General features: G+C 38.1%; 1 non-coding gene across 1 annotated transcript; it reads right to left on the bottom strand.

Moving 5' to 3' along the window:
• Positions 1 to 361: 361 nt before the first annotated feature.
• TRNAR-CCU (transfer RNA arginine (anticodon CCU)) lies at positions 362 to 434 on the bottom strand. Its single transcript has one exon. It is a non-coding gene; the product is annotated as a tRNA-Arg (tRNA).
• Positions 435 to 9,480: the final 9,046 nt, after the last annotated feature.

The following is a 9,480-nucleotide window of genomic DNA, read 5'->3' as shown; positions in this document are numbered from 1 at the left end:
ATCTTTTTTTGGGTTTATTTATTTATTTAATTTATTTATTTATGGCTGTGTTGGGTCTTCGTTTCTGTGCGAGGGCTTTCTCTAGTTGCGGCAAGTGGGGGCCACTCTTCATCGTGGTGCGCGGGCCTCTCATTATCGCGGCCTCTCTTGTTGCGGAGCACAGGCTCCAGACGCGCAGGCTCAGTAATTGTGGCTCACGGGCCTAGTTGCTCCGCGGCATGTGGGATCTTCCCAGACCAGGGCTCGAACCCGTGTCCCCTGCATTGGCAGAGCAGATTCTCAACCACTGCGCCACCGGGGAAGCGCCACCAGGGAAGCCCCACGCGGGATCTTTTAGTTGCAGCATGCATGCGGGATCTAGTTCCCCGACCAGGGATCGAACTCAGGCCCCCTGCATTAGGAGAGCAGAGTCTTAACCACTGGACCACCAGGGAAGTCCCCCCCAACGCCTTTTGAATAAATTCCCTTCTGCTTAAGTTAGAGCCATTTTCTGCAGCTTGCCACAGAGAGCTTCACTCATGAATGGCTGGAACCATGGTAGAGCTGGGTCCCATGGGACTGGGTGGTCATGCAGAATCCAAAGCAGCTCTTGGGTCCTCAGCAGTAAAAACTGAAGTACTATCTCTCTAGTGCCCCATGATCAACTATTCTTTGTCTGCTATCCTCTGCATCTGTTTCTTTCCCTACTACGAATTCATCCTCACCCTTTGTCTTTTCTCCAGCTCACAGTTCCTGTATACTCAAACTTTCAATTAGTCTCTTCAACACATTCATGACCCCTGCAGGGGAGGGAAAACCATTCCTCTACCCTCTTAGGTTTTGTGGCCAGGCCTGAGAATTAAACTGACATAAGAGAGATTAACAGGAGAAATATATACAAATTTTATTTAATATTGTTATGTGCACTTGGAGCCTTTATAGGAAAACTGAAGACCCAAAGAAGCCATTAGGACCAAGAGCTTATATACCTTTTTTTCTTTTTTTAATCAAAAAGACAATAAATTTGTGGAGAAATGACAAGACAAAGGAAAAGAGTTTAACCTTCTAGGAGTGGTAAATTGTGAGGAAGTGACTAGGAAATATTAGGGGAAAGTAATGAAAGATAAGGGTTGTTTTAGTAGGTTGGTTTGTACAGATCAATTTTGGCATTGACTCCCACTCTCTGGTGATAAGAATGTTCTTCTCTTCCTGATACGTGGAGGACACTTTCCTTATGGGAAACTTTATGATCTGCTTTTACGTAGAAAGGAGAAGTTCAGAGAGCCCTTCCTGCATCTGCTGTTTCTCAAATGCCTTCCACTCAAAATAATCAATGTGTCAAAGCTGCGTACTTCGATTCCCATTTGGCATGTTCTGCTCCCCTCAGGGATCAGGCTTCTGAGCCTCTGCTTTCATCCTTAATTTACTGAAACTTTCAGGATTCAGCAATTAAACTTCTGTGAGTGAGACTCTGCCACAGCTCATTCTCCAATAATCAGAGTGCCACACAGGGCCAGGACTAGGCTGAAGCAAGCAAGGCCCCCAGAGAACAGAATTTCAAAGGCATGCACTCTGTGATGCCAACCACGCACTTGTACAACCCCAAGAGGGAACGCCTCCTGACATGTTGCCGCATGGCGATCTTGCTGGCCTCACCCTAGTGCTGGCCCTGGACTGCCTCAGCACAGTGTTTGGAGGGCCGGCCTAATGCTTGCTAGAGTGCCCTTGAGCCAATTTCCCCTCCCTAAAGTACATTCCTCAAATCCCCAAGGTTCTGGGAGGGGGCCTTTGCTTTTATCTTTCCCACGGAGTCCTCATATTATGCTCCAGAATTTACCTTGTCCCAGGGTGATTGAAGGTGGAAGCACACATTCTCTTCACCCCCCCATTCTCAGAGCTATTCTCCCTTACCTTAGGCTCTCATCATAAGTTTCCTCTGAAAATAATGAGCCGTCCATTTTCCAAAACGTGAACAACTCAGTCTTTTATAATATCACATGTAGGCTTACAACCAAGCAGTCAAGCTCGTTTTGGATATTTGTGGCTTGTCTTCAGTTCTAATTTCCTACTTCTAGTTACTTGGACAAAATCACATCCCTTCCTTCAAAACAGAGATTTTTAGGTGTGGGCTATTCTATTTCCAGATTAAGAAAAAATGTTTTTAATATCATTTTCAGGGATGTGGTTCTGCTAAAAAAAAAAAACCAATTTACCCCTCTAAATAGGACACTCAATTTTTCAACATAAACCATCTATATTTGTATATTTTTACTGAATTCCCCAAGGAAAGTTGATAGATACTTGACTCATATTCATGTAACTAAAAAGTCATGCAAAAATAATACTTTCCAGAGTACGGGGAGGGTCTGCTCCTAAAAGTAATCTGTTTTTCCATCCTGTGTGGCAGAAGGTGCTTGCAGCATATAAAATGAAAATGTTCTTGCATCTACTCTTTTTGTAAGTTTCAGTCTTTAGTAAGCAAACTCCTTCCTCAGTTAAGGCAAAGAATTTCATGTCATTCCACTGTACAGAATGTGGGCCAGCCTATGTATTGGTGGTTCTTCAGTCAGGTGCCTACCTGGCCTCATTCAGCTGTGGCCATGTGGTATGGGGTGAGGTAGTCACATAATATAAAACAGGGTTACTTGGTCAGCATGGGCCATAAATGGTCTGGGGTAGAAGCAAGGTATTTACATCATTAACACAGGCCAAAAGTGATTCTAATTTGAGAATCCCTAGGAAATGCATCTTTGAAAACAAAAGGTATCTAGTGATAAATTCCCCATAAAGGAGAAGGAGCAGGGAATATCTGTGTTTGGGATTTGATCTCCTCTACTCCCAGCCCAACTTGGTGTACATGGGGCTGATCCATATAAATAGGCAAAGTTTCAGAGAACAGGTTGAGAGAATGGAACATTTTGTTTACGACAAAGACTTCCAAAGGGCAGAGTGTACTGGGGAAGTTGCAGAGGAATATGATACTGCGTCAGATCACTAGCTAGAGGATGCTCAGAGCCGTATAATTTAGCACGTCCATCTTTCAAAAAATGCTTCTTGACCACACTTCCCTTTGCAAAAGCTTCTTTATTTCTCAACTCCACCTTACTGCAAAACTCCTCAAAAGAGTTGTCTATTATCTCTATTTTATTTCCTATCCTTATATTCCCTCTTATATTCACTCCATTCAGGCTTTATCTCTCTAACTTTGGCAAAGTAACCAATCTTCATGTTTCCAGGTCCAATGATTATTTTTCAGTTTCATCTTGTTAACCGCCAGCAGTGTTTGACACACTTGATCATTTCCTATTTCTTGAAATATTTCTTCACTTGGCTTTAAGGGCATCATATCTCTTTGATTTTCCTTCTACCTCATAGACCATTCGTTCAGAGCCTCCATTGTTGATTTCTCCTCCTCAGCATTTATTGGAGTCTACCAAGGCTTAATGCCCAGCTCTCTTCTTTATCCACCTTCCCTCCCTAGATTATCTCATCCAGTATCATTACTTTAAGTGACATCTATATGCTAATGACTCCCCCAAATTCTTATCTCTAGTCCTGACCTTTACCCCACTCCCAAGTCAATAACTTTTACAACCACTTCTTGGTGTCTCCACTTGGAGAGTGTAAAAGTTTACATGTCCAACACTGTCTTTCTTCCCCCAAACCTGCTCTTCATATAGTTTTTCTTATTTTAATAAGTGGCAACTCCATTCTATCCATTGCTCAGACAAAAAATGATCCTGGATTCCTCTAACACCTCATATCCACTCCCTCTGGAAATCCTATTTCTTCTACCTTTAAAATATAACTTGAATCTAGCCATTTATCACCACCACTTATGCTACCCTGTTTCAAGCCACCATAGCTCTCATCTGGATTAATAGCCTCCTCACTTATCTTCCTGTGTTTCTATCCCCACCTTCCCACATAGTCTATTGTTAAGACAGCAGCCATAATGATCCTTTTTATACATAATTCAGATCATGTTACTCTTGCACAACCCTTCTACCCCACCCCAACCCCTGCATTTCCAATCAGTGAGAGGATACATTTTTAGTACTTGGCATTGGGTATATTTGGATAGTCCTTTGGTTAAATATTTTTATTGAAGCATAATTGATTTAAAATATCATATTAGTTTCAGGTGTATCACATAGTGACTCAATATTTTTATAGATTAAATAGATTTTATAAATTTAAAGTTATAAAATGTTGCCTATATTCTTGTGCTGTACAATATATCTTTGCAGTGTACTTATTTTATGCATAGTAGTTTGTACCTCTTAATCCCCTACCCCTATCTTGCTCCTCCCCACTGATAACCACAGTTTGTTTTCTATATCTGTGAGTCTGTTTCTGTTTTGTTATGTTCATTTGTTTCTTTTATTTTTTAGATACCACATATGTGGTAGCATACAGTATTTGTCTTTCTCCATCTGACTTATTTCACTAAGCAATAATACCCTCCAGGTCCATTCACTTGTTGCAAATGGCAAAATTTCATTCTTTTTATATGGCTAATTAATATTGTATTGCATATATACCACATCTTCTTTATCCATTCATCTGTTGATGGACACTTAAGTTGCTTCCATATCTTGGCTATTGTAAATAATGCCGCTATGAACATCAGGGTGCATGGATCTTTTCAAATTAGTGTTTTCATTTTTTTCTGGATATATACCCAGGAGTGGAATTGCTGGCTCATATGGTAACTCTATTTTTGTGTTTTGAGGAACTTCCATACTGTTTTCCATAGTGCACACCAATTTTCCTTCCCACCAACAGCGTACTAGGGTACACGTTTCCCCACATTTGTTATTTGTAGACTTTTTGATGATAGCCATTCTGACAGGTGTGAGGTCATATCTCATTCCTTTGGCTAAAATTTAAAGTAAGAAATCTGTATTAGTTTCCTATTTCTGCGTTAAAAATTACCACAAACTTAGTGGCTTAAAACGAAACAAATTTATTCTCTTACAGTTCTGGAGGTCAGAAGACTAAAATCAAGATATCAGCAGGGCTGTATTCATTCTGGAGGCTTCAGGAAAGAATGTATCTTTGCCTTTTTTAGCCTCTAGAGGCTGCCTGCATTTCTTTCCTCATGGCCCATTTCTTGCCTCATGGCTCATTCCTTGCAACACTCCAACTTCTTGCTTCCACTTTTAGATCTCCTAGTACTACTTACTCTGATTGCCTGCCTCCTCCTTATAAGGACCCTTGTGATTACTTCAGACCCACTCCGATAATACAGGATAATTTCCCCATTTAAAAATCCTTAATCACATCTGCAAAGTTCCTTTTGCTATATATGATAACATTCAGTGGTTCTTGGGGGACCACTATTCAGCCTACCACAATCTCTTTCTCACATTGTTCACGAACATAAATTCTGATGAATTTCAGGCCCATGTGTTTTTTATTTTTATTTTAAAAAATATTTATTTATTTATTTATTTATTTGGTTGCGCCAGGTCTTGGTTTGGTGCTAAGGATCTTCATTGCCACGTGCGGGATCTTTGTTGCGGCATGCGGGCTTTAGTTGCACCATGTGGGATCTTTAGTTGCAGTATGAAAACTCTTAGTTGCGGCATGTGGGATCTAGTTCTCTGACCAGGGCTCGAACCGAGGCCCCCTGCATTGGGGGTGTGGAGTCTTAGCCACTGGACCACCAGGGAAGTCCCTCAGACCCATGTGTCTTTTAAAAAACATATCTTTCAAAGAATAAAAGAAAATTTAAGGGAATAGATTTATAATTCTAAATGTAGAAAGTCCTTAAATGAGTTTCAGAAACCTAAATCAGAGTGACATCAGTGAAAATTTTAATTTTTTTATTATTTTTATTTTTAATTTTTTAATTTTTAAAATTTTGGCCACCTGCACGGCTTGCGGGATTTCACTCCCCTGACCAGGGATTGAACCTGGGCCACAGCAGTGAAAGCACCAAATCCTAACCACTAGACCACCAGGGAACTCCCACATCAGTGAAAATTTTAAAGTAGAGAGGGAAATCCAAAGTTCTTCCCCTCCATAAAAGCAGTAAATAAACTGGAAAGAAAACCACAAAACTGTCAAAACCAACTTTATCAGAACCTCTAGAAAGTAATAAAAAGTTCACAACCAAGCAAATGCTTAATCAAGAAAAAAAAAAAACCAGGTGAATCTTGGTAAGACAGCTTTGTGGAATTTTGATTTTCACTCCTTATCCTCCATCCGTCACTCCCTGGTTCATTCAGCAGCAGCTTTCAAGACATCTTGCGTTATAGGTTAAGTTCCAAGTGCCAGAGAGAGCAGAACAGACCTTATTCTCAAAGAATTGTGGTAGTTTTTTTTTTTTTTACTTGTCTGGTGGTTCCCTGAAAGACCAGATCAAAGGGCTTGCCTTTATTTCACCTAACTTGGATCTCTCCCGATGCTAAGGCAGTTACCTGGAGGTATTTATCAAAAACATTTAAAGGCAAATGTATTATCTGTTGCTGCCTGGGGCAAAAAATAACAGTTGGAACAAGCAATAGAAAAGCTTGGGAGGGGAAATCCTGAGAAATGAGATGCTTTGGGGAATAAGGCTTTTGAAAAGTTCCCAAGACTCTGGAAGGGCATTGCATGCCCAGGGCTGGTGTGTGTTCAGAAAAGACCGGAGAAGACCCTGGGATCTCACCTCTAGCTGGCCTTAAGTCTCTGCTCAAGCAGGAAGTGAAGGCTAGGGCAGAATTGCTAACATCTGGATAAGTGCTGAATGTGTGTCACAACATGCACATGGAGACCCGTAACAAACTGGGAGGTTTTCTGTTGTTGTTGTTTTCCAGACATTAAAGGAAATCTGTCACATCATTAGCTGATCACTGAGATAATTGAACAGAGACTTCAGTGGCCCACATGACCAAAAAAATAGTGTTTACAAAATGAATTCAGAAAACTCAATAAAGAAACAAACAACAACTACAACAAGCAGGAACAGCAAACATTGGGGAGGAAAGAATATAATTTCTGTAGATGCTGCATTGTAATATTCAAAAGGTACTTGTACAAAGAAGTAAAGGAAACCAGGAGAACAAAGTCTCATCAAATAGAGAATATCAATAAATAAATAGAGATTATTTAAAAATGAACCAAATAGAAATTCTGGAGTTGAAAAATGTATAACTGAAATTAAAAATTCACTTGAGGGGTTCAACAGCAGATTTAAACATGCAAAAGAAAGAGTCAGTGAAATTAAAGATAGGTCAATTGAGATTATCTGATCTGAGGAGCACAAAGAAAAATGAATGAAAAAAAAATGAAGAATCTCAGAAATTTGTGAGACACCACCAAGCATACCAACGTACACGTAATTGGAGTCCCAGAAGGAGAGAAGAGAAAGGGACAGAAAGAATGTTTGAAGAAATAATGGCTGAAAACCTCCTAGATTTGATAAAAGATGTGAATGGTCATATTCAGAAAGCTCAGCGAACTTCAAGTAGGACAAAATCAAGGAGATACACACCAAGATACATTATAATCAAACTGTCAAAAATCAAAGACAAAGAGAATCATGAAATCAGCAAGAGAGAAATGACTTGTCAAGCACAAGGGATCATCAATAAGATTAACAGCTGATTTCTCCTCAGAAACCACAGAGGCCAGAACGTATGAGACAACATATTCAAAATGCTAAAAGCAAAAAAACCCCCTGTCAACCAAGAATTATATATCCAGCAAAATGATCTTGCAGAAATGAAAGAGGTATACTTATTGCATCATTTTTCACAATAGCCAGTATGTGGAAGCAACCTAAATGCCCATCAGTGGATTAAAGGATAAAGAAAATATTGAACATACATATAATAGAATATTATTCAGTCTTAAAAAAGGAGGAAATCCTGTCATATACTACAGCAAGGATGAACTTTGAAGACAGTATGCTAAGTAAAATAATCCAATCACAAAAAGACAAACACTCATGATTCCATTTATATGAAATATCTAAAGTAATCAGACTCATAGAAATGAAAGGATAGTAGTTTCCACGGGCTGGGGTGAGGAGGAAATGGGAGTTGTTGTTCAATGAATATAGAGTTTCAGTTATGCAAGATGAAAAAGTTCTAGAGAACTGTTGTACAACTATGTGCATATAGATAACAATACTGTAACACATACTTAAAAGTTGTTAAGATGGTAAATTTATGTCATGTGTTTTGTTTTTTTTTTACCACACACAAGAAAAGCCTAACAAAAAAGGAAGAAACTAAGACTTTCCCAGATAAATAAAAACTGAGAAATTGTTTCTGGTAAACATTCCCCTACAAGAAATGAAAAAAGGAGCCCTTTAATCTGAAATAAAAGGACACTAGACAGTAAATTCAAATCCACATGAAGAAATATCCACTAATAAAGGTAACCACATAGCTAAATATAAAAGTTAGTCTTAATGTATTTTTGGTTATAACTTCTCTTTTTAATCTATTCAATTAAAAAAAATCTACATAAAACAATAATTATAAATCGATGTTGGGCACATATTGTGTAAAAATGTAATTTGAGACAATAACAGCATAGGGAGTGGAGGAGCTATATAGGAACAATGTTTTTATATATTATTGAAACTAAGTTGATATTAACTTGAATTATCTTGTTGTAAATTAAGATGTTAATTGTAATCCCATGGGAAACCATTAATAAAATAACTAGAAAATATATAGTAAAGGAATTGAAAAGGAAAAAATGGTATACTAGAAAACTATTATTTAATTAATTACTATCCACTTAACACAAAAGAAGGCAGTAATAGGATAACTACGGAACAAAAAAGATATGAGACACATGTAAAACAAATAGACAAATCACAAAAGTAAATCCTTTTCTATCAGTTATTACATTAAATATAAATGGGTTAAACTCTCAAATTTAAAGCAGAGATTGGCAGAATGGATAAAAATTTGATCAAACTATAAGCTGTCTACAAGAGACTCACTTTAGATCCAGGACACAAATAGACTGAGAATGAAAGAATGGCAAAAGATATTTCAGTAACCAAAAGAGAGCAAACAGTAAGCAAAAGAGAATTAGAGTGGCTATTCTAATATCAGACAAAATAGACTTTAAGACAAAAATTGTTACACAAGATAAAGAGGGACATTACATAATAATAAAAGAGTCAATTCATCAAGAAGATACAGCAATTGCAAACATATATGCAACTAACAACAGAGACCTAAAATATATTAAGCAAAAACTGACAGAGTTGAAGGGAGAAATAGACATTTCAACAACAGTAATTGGAGACTTCAACACCTCACTTTCAATAATCAATAGAACAACTAGGCAAAAGATAAACAAGGAAATATAAAACTTGAATGACTATAAATCAACTAGACCTAATAGACATGTGTAGAACACTTCAGCCCAAAACAGCAGGACTCACATTATTCCCAACTGTACATGGAACATTCTTCAGCACAGAACATGTTGGGTCATGAAACAAATCTCAATAAAGTTTAAAATATTGAAATGATATAAAGTATC

The sequence above is a fragment of the Eubalaena glacialis genome, chromosome 10, assembly GCF_028564815.1.
Source record: "Eubalaena glacialis isolate mEubGla1 chromosome 10, mEubGla1.1.hap2.+ XY, whole genome shotgun sequence".
Classification (NCBI taxonomy): Eukaryota; Metazoa; Chordata; class Mammalia; order Artiodactyla; family Balaenidae; genus Eubalaena; species Eubalaena glacialis.
Note: the sequence above shows the minus strand (reverse complement) of the source record. Positions and strands in the feature narration are given on the sequence as shown.